Source organism: Mesoplodon densirostris, chromosome X (genome assembly GCF_025265405.1).
Source record: "Mesoplodon densirostris isolate mMesDen1 chromosome X, mMesDen1 primary haplotype, whole genome shotgun sequence".
Taxonomy (NCBI): domain Eukaryota; kingdom Metazoa; phylum Chordata; class Mammalia; order Artiodactyla; family Ziphiidae; genus Mesoplodon; species Mesoplodon densirostris.
The window spans coordinates 88,797,610-88,820,143 of record NC_082681.1 but is presented as its reverse complement, the minus strand read 5'-3'; the positions used below and the strand labels follow the sequence as shown (position 1 = coordinate 88,820,143).

General features: G+C 38.6%; 1 protein-coding gene across 3 annotated transcripts in view; it reads left to right on the top strand.

Moving 5' to 3' along the window:
- NBDY (negative regulator of P-body association) overlaps nt 1-22,227 on the top strand; it is a 40,262-nt gene extending 18,035 nt beyond the window's left edge. Inside the window, exon 3 of one of the 3 annotated variants that reach the window (XM_060087812.1) lies at nt 21,988-22,227. The gene's annotated coding sequence lies outside the window, so the exon portion shown is untranslated. Of the gene's footprint in view, nt 1-2,823; nt 3,009-4,319; nt 10,026-21,987 lie in introns of those variants that run through there. The other 2 variants (XM_060087811.1, XM_060087814.1) reach the window with 2 other exon arrangements.
- Nucleotides 22,228-22,534: the final 307 nt, after the last annotated feature.

Below are 22,534 nucleotides of genomic sequence, written 5' to 3'. Positions count from 1 at the left end.
ATGGCTCACGGGCCCAGCTGCTCCGCGGCATATGGGATCCTCCCAGACCGGGGCACGAACCCGTATCCCCTGCATCGGCAGGCGGACTCTCAATCACTGCGCCACCAGGGAGGCCCGGGGTGGTTAGTTTTTATGGGCTGGATAATTTCATAGGCTAATGAGTGGGAGGATTATTCCAACTATTTTGGCAAAGGGGCGGGGATTTCCAAGAATTGCGCCACTGCCCACTTTTCACCTTTTATGGTCAGCCTCAGAACTGCCATAGCACCTGTGGGTGTGTCTTTAACATGCTAGTGTATTACAATGAGCATATAATGAGGCTCAAGGTCTACTGGAAGTTGAATCTTCTGCCATCTTGGACCTAGGTGGTTCTAACCAGTTTATGTCATATCCTCAAGGGCTATGTCATTCTTTTAGAGGTTATGCCATGCCTCCTTCTCTCCTGTTTCCTTCCCCCCCTCAGAGATTTTACTCCCATAATCTTCTGGGAAGCAGAGGGGTGATGGTCCCTCTTCTGTAGCTGCTTCAGAGCTGATTAGGGGTGTAAACCCTGCCTGTCAGGGAGTAAAACTCTCTGGATGCCTGATCTAGGGACCCCAGTGGCAGGGTGGCTTCTTGTTTTGAGCCAGAGGGTAGTAAGGAGTGGAATCCTGGAATCCTCATGTAGCCAACATCTTGAGGTGGAACTGTTGTAACTGCTTCTGTAGCCTTCCTATCAATCTTCTTGAAGATGAAGCACTTTTTGCAACAGCATCAGTACAACAATAATTGTTTATAAATGACAAAAGACTTTAACATGCATGGTTAAACATCTGATTACAGTGAAATTGATAAAGAAACTTGGTTACTGTTGTGACATACAACATTTTAAGATAACAACTAGAACTATAGCATTATACCAGGACATATCCAAATTTCAGGAATTTTATATAATTTTTAGAATGTCTATATTAATGCCATTCATCCATACAATGTATTTTAAGTAGGTTTATTGCTCATGTGATAAGGTTCTCCATGTACTTTAACATACCAAATAATACTAGTTAAATATTTTTCGTTAAGATACCTCAGGGGCCCTCTAAAGCATCCCAAAGTTAGCTGGAAGTCAAAAGAAATTTAATTAAAATTTGTTACTTGGGAAGTTTGTGAAAACCTTTCAAAACACTTGGTCAAATAAGATCATAGGTCACTGAGAGACAATACTTATCCCTTAACCAAAGTTAAAAGAGATCTCAAAAGCCAATACAGATCACTTAAAGGCAAAGAAACTCATACAATCTGTTATTGAAAGCAGCATTTTAAGAAAACTTTGAGGGGAGAATACAAATCCATTCTTGCCCAGGCCAATCCCCCAAGAAATCCATTTACCCAACTAAATTTCCTTTTCCTTTTCCACAAACCTTTTATAACTTTTTGTATCAATGTTACTTTGTCCCTTTTCTTTCCATTTAGGAGCAACCAGCTGTAGGACAAAAATTACTCTTTTGCTTAAGAGAATGTAATGCCCTTCCTCATACATTCCTTTGTTTAAAACACACACCCTACTTTCCTTAAGCAACCATAAACTGTGTTCTACACCAGGACTTTGTAGATTGGTAAACATAAATACTAATTATTTCTAAAAACATATGCTTTCTTATAGAGAATATCTCAGGGTGGCACCAAACATTTATCATTAGTGCTAAATACCTTTAGTTTCTCTGTTCAGTAATTTATATCTCAGTATCTTATTTTATTTGGGAATAACCTAGCTATCCAATAAACTTCCATCACTTAATTTAGAATAACTCTAAATATCAAGTAAATTTCCAAATATCTGGAGAGATTTTTTAAATTAATTTTTAATGGAGTATAGTTGATTTAAAATGTTGTGTTAGTTTCTGCTGTACAGCAAAATGGATCAGTTGTATACATATACATATATCCATTCTTTTTTAGATTCTTTTCCCATATAGGTAATTACAGATAATTAAGTAGAGTTCCCTGTGCTATGCAGTACGTCCTTGGTGGTTATCTATCATATATAATAGTGTGTATATGTCAATCCCAATCTTCCAATTTATCCCTCCCCCATCCCCCTGGTTAACCATAAATCTGTTTTCTATATCTGTGACTCTATTTCTATTTTGTAAGTAAGTTCATTTGTACCATATTTTTAGATTCCACATATAAGCAATAGCATATGATATTTGTCTTTCTCTGTCTCACTTCACTCAGTATGACAATCTCTAGGTCCACCCATGTTGCTGCAAATGGCATTACTTCATTCCGTTTTATGGCTGAGTAATATTCCATTGTATATATGTACCATGTCTTCTTTACCCATTCCTCTGTTGATGGATACTTAGGTTGCTTCCTTGTCCTGGCTATTGTAAATAGTGCTGCAGTGAACCTTGGGGTGCATGTATCTTTCTGAATTATGTTTTTCTCCAAATATATGCCCCAGAAGGGGATGACTGGATCATATGGTAACTCTGTTTTTAGTTTTGTTCTCCATAGTGGCTGTACCAATTTACATTCCCACCAACAGTGTAGGAGGGTTCCCTTTTCTCCACACCCTATACAGATTTTTTTTTTTATGGTACGCAGGCCTCTCACTGTTGTGGCCTCTCCCATTGTGGAGCACAAGCTCCAGATGTGCAGGCTCAGCAGCCATGGCTCACGGACCCAGCCGCTCCACGGCATGTGGGATCTTCCCGGACCGGGGCACAAACTCGTGTCCCCTGCATCGGCAGGCAGACTCCCAACCACTGCGCCACCAGGGAAGTCCTGGACATATTATTTTTAAGTACACATTCCTAAAACATAATTATTCCTAAAAAGTTCATCCAGATTGGGGAAGATGGTGGAAGAGAAAGACACAGAGATCACCTTCCTCCCCACATATACATCAGAAATACATCTACACGTGAAACAACTCCTACAGAACACCCACTGAACACTGGCAGAAGACCTCAGACCTCCCAAAAGGCAAGAAACTCCCCACTTACCTGGGTAGGGCAAAAGGAAAGAGAATAAACAGAGAAAAAAGAATAGGGATGGGACCTGCACCAGTAGGAGGGAGCTGTGAAGGAGGAAAGGTTTCCACACACTAGGAAGCCCCTTCACAGGTGGAGACGGTGGGTGGCGGAGGGGGAAGCTTCGGAGCCACGGAGGAGAGCGCAGCAACAGGGGTGCGGAGGGCAAAGTGAAGAGATTCCCGCACAGAGGATCAGTGCCGACCGGAACTCACCAGCCCGAGAGGCTTTTCTCCTCACTCGGCGGGGCGGGCAGGGGCTGGGAGCTGAGGCTCGGGCTTCGGTTGGAGTGCAGGGAGAGGACTGGGGTTGGCGGTGTGAACACTGCCTGAAGGGGCTAGTGCGCCACAGCTAGCCAGGAGGGAGTCCGGGAAAAAGTCTGGACCTACCGAAGAGGCAAGAGACTTTTTCTTCCCTCTTTGCTTCCCGGTGCATGAGGAGAGGGGATTAAGAGAGCTGCTTAAAGGAGTTCCAGAGATGGGCACAAGCCAGAGCTATCACCGTGGAACACAGAGACGGGCATGAGATGCTAAGGCCACTGCTGCAGCCACCAAGAAGCTTGTGTGCAAGCACATGTCAATAACCACACCTTCTCTCCTGGGAGCTGGTGCAGCCCATAACTACCAGGGTCCCGGGATCCAGGGACAATTTCCCCGGGAGAACGCACAGCACGCCTCAGGCTGTTGCAACATCACGCAGGCCTCTAATGCCCCAGGCTCGCCCCGCACTCCGTGACCCTCCCTTCCACCGGCCTCAGTGAGCCAGAGCCCCCGAATCAGCTGCTCCTTTAAAACCGTCCTGTCTGAGCAAAGAAGAGACGTCCTCCAGCGACCTACAGGCAGACGCGGGGCCAAATCCAAAGCTGAACACCGGAGGCTGTGCGAACAAAGAAGAGAGAGGAAAATTTTTCCCAGCAACCTCAAGAGCAGCGGATTAACTCCCCACAAACAACTTGATGTACGCGGCATCGGTGGAATACCTGAATAGACAAAGAATCATCCCAAATTGAGGAGGCGGACTTTGAGAGCAAGATATATTATTTTTTCCCCTTTTCCACTTTTTGTGAGTGTGTATGTGTATGTTTCTGTGTGAGATTTTTTCTGTATAGCTTTGCCTTCACCATTTGTCCTAGGGTTATGTCCATCCGTTTTTTTCCTTGTTTGTTTACTTAAAAACTATTTTTTCTTAATAATTATGTTTTATATTAATAACTTTATTTTATTTTTATTTTATTTTATTTTATTTTATTTTATCCTCTTTCTCTCTTTCTTTCTTTCTATGTTTTCTCTCTTTTATTCTGAGCCATGTGGATGAAAGACTCTAGGTGCTGCAGCCAGGAGTCAGTGCTGTGCCTCGGACGTGGGAGAGCCAACTTCAAGACACTGGTCCACAAGAGACCTCTCAGCTCCACATATCAAATGGCAAAAATCTCCCAGAGATCTGCATCTCAACACCAACACCCAGCTTCATTCAAAGAAAGGCAAGCTACAGTGCTGTACACCCTATGACAAACAACTAGCAAGACAGGGACACAAATCCACCCATTAGCAGAGAGGCTGCCTAAAATCATAATAAGGCCACAGACACCCCAAATCACACCACCAGACGTGGACCAGCCCACAAGAAAGACAAGATTCTGCCTCATCCAACAGAACACAGGCACTAGTCCCCTCCACCAGAAAGCCTACATAACCCACTGAACCAAACATAGCGACTGGGAGCAGACACCAAAAACAAAGGGAACTACTGCAGGCTGCCAAAAGGCGACCCCAAACACAGGAAGAGAAGCAAAATGAGAAAACAGAAAAACACACAGCAGAGGAAGGAGTAAGATAAAAACCCACCAGACCTAACAAATGAAGAGGAAATAGGCAGTCTACCTCAAAAAGAATTCAAAATAATGAAAGTAAAGATGATCCAAAATCTTGGAAATATAATAGAGAAAATGCAAGAAACATTTAACAAGGACCTAAAAGAACTAAAGAGGAAACAAGCAATGATGAACAACACAATAAATGAAATTTAAAATACTCTAGAAGGGATCAGTAGCAGAATAATGGAGGCAGAAGAACGGATAAGTGACCTGGAAGGTAAATAGTGGAAATAACTACTGCAGAGCCGGATAAAGAAAAAATAATGAAAACAACTGAGGACAGTATCAGAGACCTATGGGACAACATTAAATGCACCAACATTCAAATTATAGGGATAACAGAAGAAGAAGAGAAAAACAAAGGGACTGAGAAAATATTTGAAGAGATTATAGTTGAAAACTTCCCTAATATGCGAAAAGAAATAGTTCATCAAGTCCAGGAAGGACAGAATGTCCCATACAGGATCAATCCAAGGAGAAACACGACAAGACACATATTAATCAAACTATCAACACTTAAATACAAGGAAAACATATTAAAAGCAGCAAGGGAAAAACAACAAAAAACACAGAAGGGAATCCCCATAAGGTTAACAGCTGATCTTTCAGCAGAAACTCTGCAAGCCAGAAAGGAGTGGCAAGACATATTTAAAGTGATGAAGGAGAAAAACCTACAACCAAGAATACTCTACCCAGCAAGGATCTCATTCAGATTTGATGGAGAAATTAAAAACTTTACAGACAAGGAAAAGCTGAGAGAGATCAGCACCACCAAACTAGCTTTACAACAAATGCTAAAGAAACTTCTCTAGGCAAGAAATACAAGAGAAGGAAAATACCTACAATAACAAACACAAAACAATTAAGAAAATGGGAATAAGAACATACATATCAATAATTACCTTAAAAAAATAATAATTACCTTAAATGTAAATGGATTAAATGATCCCACCAAAAGACACAGACTGGCTGAATGGATACAAAAACAAGACTCATGTATATGCTGTCTACAAGAGACCCACTTAAGACCTAGGGACACGTACAGACTGAAAGAGAGGGGATGGAAAAAGATATTCCATGCAAATGGACATCAAAGGAAAGCTGGAGTAGCAATTCTCATATCACACTAAATAGACTTTAAAATAAAGACTATTAGAAGAGATAAAGAAGGACAATACATAATGTTCAAGGGATCAATCCAAGAAGAAGATATACTAATTGAAAATATTTATGAAACCAACATAGGAGCACTTCAATACATAAGGCAAACACAGCCATAAAAGGGGAAATCAACAGTAACACATTCATAGTAGGGGACTTTAACACCCCACTTTCACCAAAGGACAGATCATCCAAAATGAAAATGAAAAAGGAAACACAAGCTTTAAATGATACATTAAACAAGATGGACTTAATTGACATTTATAGGACATTCCATCCAAAAACAACAGAACACACATTTTTCTCAAGTGCTCATGGAATATTCTCCAGGATAGATCATATCTTGGGTCACAAATCCAGTCTTGGTAAATTTAAGAAAATTGAAGTTGTATCAAGTATCTTTTCTGACCACAACGCTATGAGACTAGATATCAATTACAGGAAAATATATGTAAAAAATAAAAACACATGGAGGCTAAACAATACACTACTTATTAACTATGTGATCACTGAAGAAATCAAAGAGGAAATCAAAAAATCCCTAGAAACAAATGACAATGGAGACACGAAGACCCAAAACCTATGGGATGCAACAAAACAGTTCTAAGAGGGAAGTTTATAGCAATACAATACTACCTTAAGAAACATGAAACAACTCGAATAAACAACCTGACCTTGCACCTAAAGCAATTAGAGAAAGAAGAACAAAAAGACCCAAAGTTAGCAGAAGGAAAGAAATCATAAAAATCAGATTCGAAATAAATGAAAAAGAAATGAACCAAACGATAGCAAAGATCAATAAAACTAAAAGCTGGTTCCTTGAGAAGATAAACAAAATTGATAAACCATTAGCCAGACTCATCAAGAAAAAAAGGGAGAAGACCGAAATCAATAGAATTACAAAAGAAAAAGGAGAAGTAACAACAGATACTGCAGAAATACAAAGATCATGAGAGGTTACTACAAGCAACTCTATGCCAATAAAATGGACAACCTGGAAGAAATGGACAAATTCTTAGAAATGCACAACCTGCCAAAACTGAATCAGGAAGAAATAGAAAATTTGAACAGACCAATCACAAGGACTAAAATTGAAACTGTGGTTAAAAATCTTCCAACAAGGGCTTCCCTGGTGGCGCAGTGGTTGAGAGTCCACCTGCCGATGCAGGGGACGTGGGTTCGTGCCCTGGTCCGGGAGGATCCCACATGCCGCGGAGTGGCTGGACCTGTGAGGCTGGGCCCGTGAGCCATGGTCATTAAGCCTGCGCATCCGGAGCCTGTGCTCCGCAACGGGAGTGGCCACAACAGTGAGAGGCCCGCGTATCGCAAAAAAAAAATCTTCCAACAAAACCCAAGAACCCGTTGGCTTCACAGGCAAATTCTGTCAAACATTTAGAGAAGAGCTAACACCTATCCTTCTCAAACTCTTCCAAAATATGGCAGAGGGAGGAACACTCCCAAACTCATTCAACAAGGCCACCATCACCCTGATACCAAAATGAGAAAATGATGTCACAAAGAAAGAAAACTACAGGCCAATATCACTGATGAACATAGATGCAAAAATCCTCAACAAAATACTAGCAAACAGAATCCAACAGCACATTAAAAGGATCATACACCATGATCAAGTGGGGTTTATTCCAGGAATGCAAGGATTCTTCAATATATGCAAATCAATCGTTGTGAAACACCATATTAACAAATTGAAGGAGAAAAACCATATGATCATATCAATAGATGCAGAGAAAGTTTTTGACAAAATTCAACACCCATTTATGATAAAAACCCTCCAGAAAGTAGGCGTAGCGGGAACATTCCTCAACATAATAAAGGGCATATAGTACAAATCCACAGCCAGCATCATCCTCAATGGTGAAAAACTGAAAGAATTTCCACTAAGATCAGGGACAGCAAAAGGTCGCCCACTCTCACCACTCCTATTCAACATAGTTTTGGAAGTTTTACCCACAGCAATCAGAGAAGAAAAGGAAATAAAAGGAATCCAAATCGGAAAAGAAGAAGTAAAGCTGTCACTGTTTGCAGATGACATGATACTATACATGGAGAATCCTAAAGATGCTACCAGAAAACTACTAGAACTAATCAATGAATTTGGTAAAGTAGCAGGAAACAAAATTAATGCACAGAAATCTCTGGCAGGCCTATACACTAATGATGAAAAATCTGAAAGTGAAATCAAGAAAACACTCCCATTTACCATTGCAACAAAAGAATAAAATATCTGGGAATAAACATACCTAAGGAGACAAAAGAACTGTATGCAGAAAATTATAAGACACTGATGAAAGAAATTAAAGATAATACAAATAGATGGAGAGATATACCATGTTCCTGGATTGGAAGAATCAACATTGTGAATATGACTCTACCACCCAAATCAATCTACAGATTCAATGCAATCCCTATCAAACTACCACTGGCACTTTTCACAGAACTAGAACAAAAAATTTCACAATTTGTATGGGAACACAAAAGACCCCGAATAGCCAAAGCAATTTGAGAACAAAAAACGGAGCTGGAGGAATCAGGCTCCCTGACTTCACACTATACTACAAAATTACAGTAATCAAGACAGTACGGTACTTGCACAAAAACAGAAATATAGGTCAATGGAACAGGATAGAAAGCCCAGAGATAAACTCACGCACATATGGTCACCTTATCTTTGATAAAGGAGGCAGGAATGTACAGTGGAGAAAGGACAGCCTCTTCAATAAGTGGTGCTGGGAAAACTGGACAGCTACATGTAAAAGTGTGAGATTAGATCACTCCCTAACACCATACACAAAAGTAAGCTCAAAATGGATTAAAGACCTAAATATAAGGCCAGAAACTATCAAAGTCTTAGAGTAAAACATAGGCAGAACACTCTATGACATAAATCACAGCAAGATCCTTTTGGACCCACGTCCTAGAGAAATGGAAATAAAAACAAAAATAAACAAATGGGACCTAATGAAACTTCAAAGCTTTTATACAGCAAAGGAACCATACACAACACCAAAAGAGAACCCTCAGGATGGGAGAAATTATTTGCAACTTAAGCAACTGACTAAAAATTAATCTCCAAAATTTATAAGCAGTGCATGCAGCTCAATAACAAAAAACCAAACAGCCCAATCCAAAAATGGGCTGAAGACCTAAATAGACATTTCTCCAAAGTAGATATACAGACTGCCAACAAGCACATGAAAGAATGCTCAGCATCATTATTCATTAGAGAAATGCAAATCAAAACTACAATGAGGTATCATCTCACACAGGTCAGAATGGCCATCATCAAAAAATCTAGAAACAATAAATGCTGGAGAGGGTGTGGAGAAAATGGAACACTCTTGCACTGCTGGTGGGAATGTGAATTGGTACAGCCACTATGGAGAACAGTATGGAGGTTCCTTTAAAAAGTACAAATAGAACTGCCATATGACCCACCAATCCCACTACTCGGCATATACCCTGAGAAAACCATAATTCAAAAAGAGTCATGTAACAAAATGTTCATTGCAGCTCTATTTACAATGGCCAGGAGATGGAACCAACCTAAGTGTCCATCATCGGATGAATGGATAAAGAAGATGTGGCACATATATACAATGGAATATTACTCAGCCATAAAAAGAAACGAAATTGAGCTATTTGTAATGAGGTGGATGGACCTAGAGTATGTCATACAGAGTGAAGTAAGTCAGAAAGAGAAAGACAAATACCATATGCTGACACATATATATGGAATTTAAGGGAAAAAATGTCATGAAGAACTTAGGGGTAAGACAGGAATAAAGACACAGACCTACTTGAGAATGGACTTGAGGATATGGGGAGGGGGAATGGTAAGCTGTGACAAAGTGAGAGAGAGGCATGGACATATATACACTACCAAACGTGTGGTAGATAGCTAGTGGGAAGCAGCCTCATAGCACAGGGAGATCAGCTCGGTGCTTTGTGACCGCCTGGAGGGGTGGGATAGGGAGGGTGGGCAGGAGGGAGACGCAAGAGGGAAGCGATATGGGAACAGATGTATATGTATAACTGATTCATTTTGTTATAAAGCAGAAACTAATAAAAAAAATCTGAAGTCATAAAAAAATGTTTGTTGTTATTTATTTATTTATTTATTGGCCAAACTGTGCAGCTTGTTGGATCTTATTTCCCTGACCAGGGATCAAACCCTAGGCCCTTGGCAGTGAAGGCAGGGAGTCCTAACCACTGGACTGCCAGGGATTTCCCTGTTGTGGTATAATTGAAAACTAAAATTGTAAGATATTTGAAGAGTAAGTCGTGGTGATTTGTTATACATACACATTGTGCAAGGATTCCAATCATCTAGTTAATCTGCACATTTATCACCTCGCATTTTTTTTTTTTGGTGAGAGCATTTACGTTCTAGTCTCTTAGCAAATTTCAATTATGTAATACAGTGTTATCAACTATAGTTAACATGTTTTACATTTGATCCTCAAACTTTCTTCATCTTATAGTTGAAAATTTGTAACCTTTTACAAACCTCTCTCTATTTCCTCTAAACCCTAGCTCCTAGCAACTATTTTTCTACTCTCTGTTACTAATAGTTTGACTTTTTTTTTTTTTAGATTCCACATATAATTGATAACATGCAGTGTTTGTCTTTCTCTCTCTGGCTTATTTCACTCAGCATAATGTCAAAATTTATCCCTTATGTCAGAATGTCAGAAATGTCAGAATTTCCTTCTTTTTCATGGCTGAGTATATATATATATTCTATATATATATATATATATATATATCTAGAATATATATATAGAATATATATATAATAACTTCTTTATTATATCAGCCATTGATAGACACTTAGGTTGTTTCCATATCTTGGCTCTTGTGAATAACGTTGTAATGAATATGGGAGTGTAGCTATCTTTTCAATGTCCTGTTTTTATTTCTTTTGGATATATATGCAGAATTCTCCATTTTCTTTTATCTTCCCATCTCTATCTGATTCTCCTGAGGAAAAATTATCTGCTTTAAGGGACTCATGCAAATACAGTGTGACCACCTAGGTAATCCAGAATATTCTCCCCCACCTCAAGGTTCTTAATCACATCAGCAAAGTTCCTTTTGCCATGGAACTAGGCTGTGAATATCTTTGGATAGCCATAATTCATAGGAACCAACCTGATATCCAGAGCATGATCCATCTATCCTTTCATTCAATCAATAAAAATATATTGAGCATCTTTTTAATTCTAGGTATTTTTCTAGATGCTAGGGTTACAAAAATAAGACACCTAACTTACCCAAGGAGTTCATAAACTGATTTGGTAAGTGCTGTAAGTAGAAATTGGAATAGAGTGTTATAAGTGAAAAGAGGAGGGCGTATACTAGTGAGGTCTGGGATGACCTCCTGTGTGAATCAATATCTAAGCAGAGTCTTAATAAAATGAGTAGAAGTATTAAGTTAGGATGGGGGATGGTAGAGAGACAAATAGATGGAAGAACTTTAAGCAATGAGAATAGAATACCAAAGGTACAGAAGTTTGATATAGCCTGTTCTTGTTGGGGGATGGAGGTGGATGGTAAGCATATCTACAAGTCAAATAGGTTTCCTAGAGTGGAGAGATGAAACTAGATTAGCAAGCTAGAGCATGAACGTGAAGACCTTATGTGCCATGCTAGATAGTTTTAAGATAAATCTGTAGGAAATGAGAAGTTATTGAAGATTTTTAAAGAGGGTACTATGTTCCCATTTATATTTTATAGAGATCATACTAGTGGTCATATGGAGGATGGTGTAAAGATTGGGGTGAGAAGACCATTTAAGATGCTTTTGTGATAATCCTAACAAGAAATGATGAGGGCCTGAACTCAGTCAATCATAGTTGAGATGGGCTTCCCTGGTGGTGCAGTGGTTGAGAGTCCGCCTGCCGATGCAGGGGACACGGGTTTGTGCCCCGGTCTGGGAAGATCCCACATGCCGTGGAGCGACTGGGCCCGTGAGCCATGGCCGCTGAACCTGCGCATCCGGAGCCTGTGCTCCACAATGGGAGAGGCCACAACAGTGAGAGGCCCGCGTACCGCAAAAAGAAAAAAATCATAGTTGAGATGAATAACAGAGGAACTGATTTGAGAAAGGTTGATGAAGTATTACTAAATACATGGCATATCAATCAAGGTTAAACTAGAGAAACAGAAACAGAACAGAAACAGAACAGTAAGAGATACATATTAAGAAATTTATTGCAAAGAATTGACCTATGTGATTTTGGGGACTGGCTAGGTAAGTCTGAAATCCACAGAGCAGTCTCTCAGGAATTTCAGGCTGGACCTCTGGCACAAACTGAAGTTGGTGTTCATAGGAGATATTTCTTCTCCAGGAAAGTCTCAGGTCTGCTCTTAAGGCCTATCAACTGATTGAATCAGGTACACCCAGATTATCTAGGATAATCTCCTTTACTTAAAGGAGATTACAGACATTAATCACTTGTACAAAATGGTTTCACAGCAATACCTAAATCTGTGCTTGATTGAACCACTGGAAAATCTAACCTAGCCAAGTTTACACATTAAAAGACCATCACAAATGGGATGGGGGCCAGTGGAGACAGAATAATAAAGAATGATTCTTAAGTTTCTGGCTTGAGTATTAGGTGAAATCTCTAACCGAGATATAGAATACAAGAGGAGCAAGTTTTGGACGTTTTGAATAAGATATATCTGTAAAGTTATGAGATTGCAGAACTAGCAGGTAAATACATTTGGAAACCATCAGCATAAAGGTGATAGTTGAACCAGGTGAGTAAGATAGATAATCTAGTAGAGGGTGTATATAGGGAAAAGTTACTAGCTGAGGAGGAAATTCTGGGGACCACCAACATTAAGGGATTATCTAGAAAAAGATGAAAAGCTAAAGTATAAACAGGATGAGAGGAGGATCCAGAAGTTTTTGATGCCCAGTTTTAAGAAAACATGTAGTGAACAGCAGTAGAGGGTTCAGTAAGTTTAGTGCTGAAATATAAACATTAATTTGTGAATTAAGTTCATTAGTGAATTTAACATGAATGGTTTCAATGTTGTTGTTAGAACAAAAGTCATATTGCAGCGGGTTAAGGAATGACTAGGAGGTGCCAAATTGAAGCTAGTTGGTGTAGACCACTCATAGGAGATGTTTAGATGAGAAGGGGAAGATAAAAATTAGATGATATAGAAAATGGTAGAAATTTGAGAAAGTGTATTGGCTGAAAGTAACAAGAAAAGAGGGAGAGATTGATGATCTAGGAGAGAAGACAATTCATAATAACTGAGAAGGAAAAGAAATAGGCCTAGTTGTTAGAGGGTGATGCAGTGCCAGGGGAAGCACTTGTTTTCTTCTTTGGACAAGAATAGAGTAATGACTCTCAATGAAGGTAGTATAAACCCAAAGGATGGTTTGAAAATTTGTGAGAAGCATTTTAGAATATCATAATGGGGACTTCCCTAACAGTCCAGTGGTTAACACTCCGTGCTTCCACTGTAGGGGGGCGCAGATTCAATCCCTGGTCGGGGAACTAAGATCCCACATGCCACGTGGCATGGCCAAAAAAAAAAAAAAAAAAAAAAGAATATCATAATGATGGAGGGCTTCCTGGCATATCGTGGGCAGGGTCAAGATTCCTAAATGTCCTGCAATATGCAGGACAGACTGCACAAAAATTAATTTTTCTATATCCCATACAACTTGAATATCCCATTGGATATTCATATAGGTGAAAAGTATGTTTATGTTGATCTAGGCCTTGAATTGAACTCCATTTTATATACAAAGAAGAAAGTTTTAATATACACTGACTTTTCCCAGTATACAACTACCATGTAAACCAACTTAAGATCTTACTTTGTTTTGTTCATGATGTTACCAAGAATGTTCATAATTTTGGAAAATCATGTCACATACAAAAATGCTGCTCTTGGATATTTGAAATAATAGTAATAACACACCTGTATCAGTCATCATTTGTAGTTGCCACATTTACAGGCATTTTCTGTATATTTTTCTGCATGTCTTTTAATGTTATGTCCCAGCATTTACATATTGAAATACATCTTATTTCTTTATAAACTACTTTATTTGGATTTCTCTTTCATATTATTGATAACAAATTTTTGAAATTTTGTGTATTTAATTTCATGATATTAGAATAGGCATTAAAATATTTAAGAAAGTGGGCTAGATAGGATTGAGAAAACTAACCAGAGGAAAGAAGATAAAAATGGGTGAGAATGTTAATAAACTTTATGTAGAGATGCAGGAATTTGTGAGAATGGCCATGCATTATGCTTTGTGGTAGAGGTTACCATAACTCTAATTGACAAATCTAGTGAACTGTTTTCAGTCCTTATCTTGACCTTCTGTGACATTTAAAATTATCTCCTCTCTTCCTTTCTATGACACCCTTCTCTTCCAGTTCTCCTCTTTCATTGTTTTCTCACTTTCCTTTTCTGAATACTCTATCTGGATCCTTAGATTTGGTGGTTCCTGAATCTCCTTGGCAATCTCATTCACTTCCTTTTTTTTTTTTTTTTTTTTTTTTTGCCGTACACGGGCCTCTCACTGTTGTGACCTCTCCCGTTGCGGAGCACAGGCTCCGGATGCGCAGGCTCAGCGGCCATGGCTCACACGCCTAGCTGCTCCGCGGCATGTGGGATCTTCCCGGACAGGGGCACGAACCCGCGTCCCCTGCATCGGCAGGCGGACTCTCAACCACTGCGCCACCAGGGAAGCCGTCACTCACTTCTTTGAGTTAAATTAAACATGCAAATGACTCCCAAATCTGTATCTCCAACACAAGTCGTTATGCTGGGCTTCAGACTCATGAAGCCAACTGCCTGCTGGCTTTTTCTATGTAGATGCCTTACCAGCACCTCAAACTGAACACAGCTAAAACTGAACTTTTCATGGCTCCACCAGCAGCACCACAAACCTTTTTCTTGTTGGTATTAATACTCCCAAGGCAAAAACTAGGTCACCATGTCATATTTCTCCTTTCTCACTTCCACAGTTTAATCTGTCACAAAATCACAATTATTATTCCTTCAAAATATCTCATGAATTTGTTTTCTTTCCCATTCCCAAATCTCCATTCCCATACCCTGGTTTGGACCCTTACCATTTTTCTCCTAAATGACAATAATAGTTTTCTAACTGATCTCCAGCTTGTTCCACTACTGCTGTTGACCCTTGGTACAGCCTCTAGAATTAGTATCTAACCATATTTTTACCTACTTAAAATCCTTTCATGACTTCCTGTTTTCTATGTTAAAATGTTAGCATGACCTAAAAGATTCTCTATGATAATCCTCTTACTCAAGCCTTGCTTGTTGCCTCTAATTCCTACCCCCCATCCCAGACTTCTACAACCCTGTTCTTGTATTTTATATTCCACTAGGCTTTCCTTGAACTTTGTTATTTCATTCCCATTTCTTTGTACAGTTGGCTCCCTCTAATATCTTTAGGCCCTTGTCTACCTCATGAATTTTGTTCTTCAAAGCCCTTCTCAGTTGTCCTAGTCTCAGAAAAATATTCCCTCATTTCCTGTCCTCAGTCTCTAGATGTGACTACTTCCACTTTGCTTCTTCTCTGCCTGGTATTTGTCTATTACTGCACATATCATATACACACTTGGTAGATGCACATTGATTTGAGTTGAATTCTCAGTGTAGTGTCTTTCCATCTGGTTGATTAGGATTGTTAAAAAAAGGAATAAAGTACACAACAGAAGTTCATTGGTTTGTTTTCTTTGTTTTGCTTATTAATTGAGATATAACTCATAGTAAAGTAATAAATCTTAAGTATATAGCTCGGTGAATTTGTATATGTATTTATACACTTGTGTAACTACCACCACTTAAAACAAAATATAGAACATTTCCAGTAACTCAAAAGACCCATTTGTGCCCCTTCCAAGTCAGTACCCTCAAGAAGTAACCACTATTGTGATTTCTATCACCATTGGTTAATTTGGCCTGTTCTTGAACTTTGTATAAATGGAATCACAGAGTATGTGCTCTTTTGACTGACAGGTTTTTGTATGAACCCTTATAAAAACCTTAGAACTCTTGGGCACCCTAATGGTGCCTATGAGGAAATAAGATACTGAAATAGCCCATGAAGGTAATGTTCCAAGAGGGAAACAAAGACTTCAACAACTCTTCAGTCAGAAAAATCAGAAAGTCTATGCCCATTTCGATGGTTATCCTCACAATAAAATAAAATGTTGTAGCACATATATTATCTATGACAATGCAAAATGAAATATCAAGAATTTCGAAGAAACTGAAGGGAGGAATAGACAATAATAGTTGGAGACAAATACTGTACTTTCAATAATGGATAGGACATGTAGACAGAAGGCCAATAAAGAAATAGCAGACTTAAACAACACTATAAACAAGTAGACCTAACAGACAAGTATACCACACTCCGTCCAAATATAGTAGTGTACACATTTCTCTCAACTGCCAGGAACATTCTCTAGGATAGGCCATGTGTTAGTCCACAAATTTAAATCATACAGTGTATCTTCTCCCACCAAAATGGACTGAAGTTAGAAATTAATTACAGGAAAACTGGAAAATTTACAAATAGATGGAATTAAATAGCACATCCTTAAACAGCAAATGGGTCAAAGAAGAAATCATGAGGGAAATATAATATAATACTGTGAGATAAATTAAAATGAAAACACAATATACCAAATGTATACATTTGGTAAATGTCAACATTAAAAAAGAAGAAAGATCTCAAAACCTGACTTTATAACTTAAGGAACCAAGAAAAAAAAAAAACCAAACCCAAAGCTAGCAGAAGGAAGGAAATAATAAAAATTAGAGTGTAAATAAAATAGAGAATAGAAAAACAATAGCACAAACAAAATCAAAAGTTGGTTCTTTGAAAAGGTCAACAAAATTGAGAAAACATTCCCTGGACCAAGGAAAAAAGGGATAAGACACAAATAACTAAAACAATAACTAAATCAGAAATGAGTGGGGACATTACTACCTTGCAGAAAAAAAAAAGATTATAAAGAGAGTACTGTGAATAATTGCATACAAACAGGTTAGTTAACCTAAATGAAATGGGCAAATTCCTAAACATACACAACTTACTGAAACCTACTTAAGAAGAAACAGAGGGGCTTCCCTGGTGGCGCAGTGGTTGGGAGTCCGCCTGCTGATGCAGGGGGCGCGGGTTCATGCCCCGGTCCGGGAGGATCCCGCATGCCACGGAGTGGCTGGGCGTGTGAGCCATGGCCGCTGAGCCTGCGCATCCGGAGCCTGTGCTCCGCAACGGGAGAGGTCACAACAGTGAGAGGCCCACGTACTGCAAAAAAAAAAAAAAGAAGAAGAAGAAGAAGAAACAGAAAATCTGAATCAGTAATCAAGAATCTCTCTGATCTTCACTGATGGATTCTGCCAAATATTTAAAGAAGAATTAACACCAATCCTTCACAAACTCTTCCAAAAATAGAAGAGGAGGGAACACTGCCTGTTAACTTATGAGGCCAGAATTACCCTGATGTAAATGCCAGACAAGAAACCACAGGAAAAAAAAATACAGACCAATATCTTTTATGAATATAAATACAAATATCCTTAACAAAATACTAGCAAAGTGAATCCAACACTGCATTATATATATGGGGTGAGGGGGGAGAAATAGATTGATTATACACCATGACCAAGTAGGATTTATCTCAGAAATGAAAAATGGTGGTTCTATATAAGAAAATCAATCAATGTAATACACCACACTAGTAAAATGAAGGAAGGAAATACATAATCTCAATTGATGCAGAAAAAGCATTTGACAAAATCCAATACTATTTCATGATTTAAAAATCAGAAAACTAAGAATAGCGAGAATTTCCTCAATGTAATAAAAGACATCTATGAACAACAAACAGCTAACACAATACTTAATGATAACTGAGTTAAAGCATTCCTCTTGAGACCAAGAAGGCAAGGAGGCCTTCTTTCACCACTGTGGTTCAACGTTGCACTGGAAATTTTAACAAGAGCAGTTATGAAGAAAAATAAATAAATAAAAGGCATCCAAATTGGAAAGAAAGAAGTAAGACTATCTCCATTTGCAGATCACATGATCCCCTATATATTAAAATCCCAAAGGATCCACATACCAAAAAAACCTACAAGAGCTAATAAAAGAATTCAGTAAAGTTGCAAGATACAAAATCAACACACAATATTCAGCTATGGTTCTATACACCAGCAGTGAATAATCCAAAAAGAAAATTAAGAAAAGAGTCCCTTCTCTACACCTGCGTCTTTATTCCTGTCCTGTCCCTAGGTTCTTCAGAATTTTTTTTCTTTAGATTCCATATATATGTGTTAGCATACGGTATTTGTTTTTTTCTTTCTGACTTACTTCACTGCTAGTTTCTGCTTTATAACAAAGTGAATCAGCTATACATATACACATATCCCCATATCTAACACACCACTGTAAAGCAATTATTCTCCAATAAATATGTTAAAATAAATAAACAATTTTTTAATTAAAAAAAGAAAACAGTCCTATTTACACGACTATCCAAAAGAAATAAATACCTAGTAATACATCTAACCAAGTAGGTGAAAGACCTGTATACTGAAAGCTACAAAATATGGATGAAAGAAATTAAAGAAGACAAATGAACGGAAAGACATTCCATGTTCATGGATTGGAAAACTTAATATTGTTAAGAAGTCCATACTACTGAAAATGATATACAGATTCAATGCAGTCCCTATCCAAATTCTTGGGCTTTTTTTTTTTGCAGAAATAGAAAAAACTCATCCTAAAATTTATATGGATACTTAAGGAACCCCAAATAGATAGAACAATTTTGGAAAAGAACAAAATTGTAAGACTCACACTTCCTGATTTCAAAACATATTACAAAACTACAGTAATCAAAACAGTGTGGTATTGGCATAACGACAAATAGACTACTAGCATAGACAAGTGAGCCCAGAAATAAACCTATATGGTCAAATGAACTTCAACAGAGGTGTCAAGACCACTCAATGGAGTAAGGACAGTCTCTACAACAAATGGTGTTGGGAAAACTGGATATCCACGTGCACAAAATAATATAAGAAATTCAACTCAAAATGAATCAATGACCTAATTACAAGAGCTAAAACATAAAACTCTTAGAAGCAAATGTAAATCTTCTTTACTTTGGATTTGATAGTGAATGTTTGATTATGACACCAAAAGCAGGAGCAATGAAAGAAAAAAAATAGGTGGATTTCATCAAAATTGAGAACTTTGGGGTAGCAAGGACATAAAGAAAGGGAAAACAACCTACAGAATGGGAGAAAATATTTGCAAATCATATATCTGGTAAGGGCCCATATCCAGAATATGAAAAAAACTCTTACAACTCAACAACAAAGAGACAAACAGCCCAAATTTAAGAAGGACAGAGAAACTGTTTTGTTTTTGTTTTTGTTTTCAACATCTTTATTGGAGTACAATTACTCTACAATGGTGCATTAGCTCCGGCTGTATAACAAAGTCAATCAGCCACACATATACATATATCCCCATATCCCCTCCCTCTTGCTTCTCCCTTGCAACCTCCGTATCCCACCCCTCTAGGTGGTCACAAAGCACTGAGCTGATCTCCCTGTGCTATGCGGCTGCTTCCCACCAGCCATCCATTCTACATTTGGTAGTGTATATATGTCCATGTCACTCTCTCACCTCATCCCAGCTCACCCCTCCCCCTCTCCATGTCCTGAAGTCCATTCTCTACATCTATGTCTTTATTCCTGTCCTGCCCCTACGTTCTTCAGAAACTTTTTTTTAGATTCCATATATATGTGTTAGCATATGGTATTTGTTTTTCTCTTTCTGACTTATTTCACTCAGTATGACAGACGTTAAGTCCATCTACCTCACTAGAAATAACTCAATTTTGTTTCTTTTTATGGCTGAGTAATATTCCATTGTATATATGTGCCACATCTTCTTTATCCATTCATCTGTCGATGGACGCTTAGGTTGCTTCCATGAAGGATGGAGAAGCTTGAATAGACATTTCTCTAAAGAAGATATACAAATGGTCAATAAGAACTTGAAAACATGCTGAACATCATTGGTCATAAAGGAAATGCAAATCTAACCAGAACTCTACAAACCCACGAGGATGGCTATAATTGGGGGCAAATAAAGGTAATAAGTGTTGGTGAGGATGTAGAGAAATTGGAATACTGGTACAATTGCTGATAGAAATGTGAAACGGTGCAGCTGCTATGGAAAGAGTTTAGCTGTTTCTCAAAAAGTTAACATAGAATTACCATACAACCCAGAAATTCCATTCCTATATATACACCCAAAACAATTGAAACAGGCACTGAAACAAATTCTTACACACTACTATGCATAGCAGCACTTTTAACAATAGCTAAAATGTGGAAACAACCCAAATCAAAGAAATAATTGATAAAGAAATTGTGGTATATATATAAAATCAACTATTATAATATTCAGCCATAGAAAGCAATGAAGTCCTGATACATGCTAAACATGGATGAACCACAAAAACATTCTAAGTGAAAGAAAGTAGACAGAAAAGGTCACATACTATATAATTCCATTGATATGAGATGTCCAGAATAGGTAAATCTGTAGAGGTGAAAAGCAGCCAGAGGCAGGCAGTTAGTAGGGAAGTGGAAAACTGCTTAATGGGTAGAGAATTTCCTTTTGCTTGCTGCAAATATCTTGAAATTTGATAGAGATGGAGGTTGCACAGCACTGTGAAAGTGATAGATGCCACTGTTCACTTTAAAATAGTCAATTTGGAGGTATAACCTCACAGCAGTCAGAATGGACATCATCAAAAAAAATCTGCAAACAGTAAATGCTGGAGAGGGTGTGGAGAAAAGGGAACACTCTTGCACTGCTGGTGGGAATGTGAATTGATACAGCCACTATGGAGAACAGTATGGAGGTTCCTTAAAAAACTAAAAATAGAACTACCATATGACCCAACAATCCCACTACTGAGCATATACCCTGAGAAAGCCACAATTTAAAAAGAGTCATGGGGCTTCCCTGGTGGTGCAGTGGTTGAGAGTCCGCCTGCCGATGAAGGGGACACGGGTTCGTGCCCCGGTCCGGGAAGATCCCACGTGCCGCGGAGTGGCTGGGCCCGTGAGCCATGGCCACAGAGCCTGTGTGTCCGGAGCCTGTGCTCTGCGATGGGAGAGGCCACAACAGTGAGAGGCCTGCGTACTGTAAAAAAAAAAAAAAAAAAGAGTCATGTACCGCAATGATCATTGCATCTATATTTACAATAGCCAGGACATGGAAGCAACCTAAGTGTCCATCGACAGATAAAAGGATAAGGAAGATGTGTCATATATTTACAATGGAATATTACTCAGCCATAAAAACAAATGAAATTGAGCTATTTGTAGTGAAGTGGATGGACCCAGAGTCTGTAATACACAGTGAAGTAAGTCAGAAAGAGAAAAACAAATACCATATGCTAACATATATGGAATCTAAAAAAAAAGGTTCTGATAAATCTAGGAGCAGGACAGGAATAAAGATGCAGAAGTAGAGAACGGACTTGAGGACAAGGGAAGGGTAAGGGTATGCTGGGATGAAGTGAGAGAGTGGCATGGACATATATACACTACCAAATGTAAAATAGCTAGCTAGTGGGAAGCAGCCACATAGCACAGGGAGATCAGCTCTGTGCTTTGTGACCACCTAGAGGGGTGGGATAGGGAGGATGGGAGGGAGGGAGATGCAAGAGGGAGGAGATATGGGGATATATGTATATGTATAGCTGATTCACTTTCTTATAAAGCAGAAACTAACACACCATTGTAAAGCAATTATACTCCAATAAAGATGTTTTAAAAAAAATCTGGCTACCAATGCAGGGGACACGGTTTCAAGCCCTGGTCCGGGAAGATCCCACATGCCGCGGGGCAACTAAGCCCATGCTCCACAACTACTGAGACTTCACTCTAGAGCCCGCGAGCCACAACTACTGAAGCCCATGCGCCTAGATCCCGTGTTCTGCAACAAGAGAAGGCACCTCAGTGAGAAGCCAGTGCACCGCAATGAAGAGTAATCCCCGCTCGCGGCAACTAGAGAAAGCCCACACGCAGCAATGAAGACCTAACACAGAAAAAAAATAAATAAATAATAAATAAATAAATAAATAAATATTTTAAATAAAATAAAATAGTTAATTTCACAATACTTGAATTTCACCACAGTTGAATAAAAGAGGAAATAAAATAATAACTCTTCATTTGGAAAAGAATACTCTCAAGTCTGATACATAAATCAGAAGTCAAAAAAGACAAAAAATAACATAATTAACAAGATAAAATATGAGAATATTTATTCTGCAAAATGCCATAAGAAAAGGCCAACTAATAGGAAAGAGTTAAAGTCATGTCAAAAGTTAAAATATGGGGC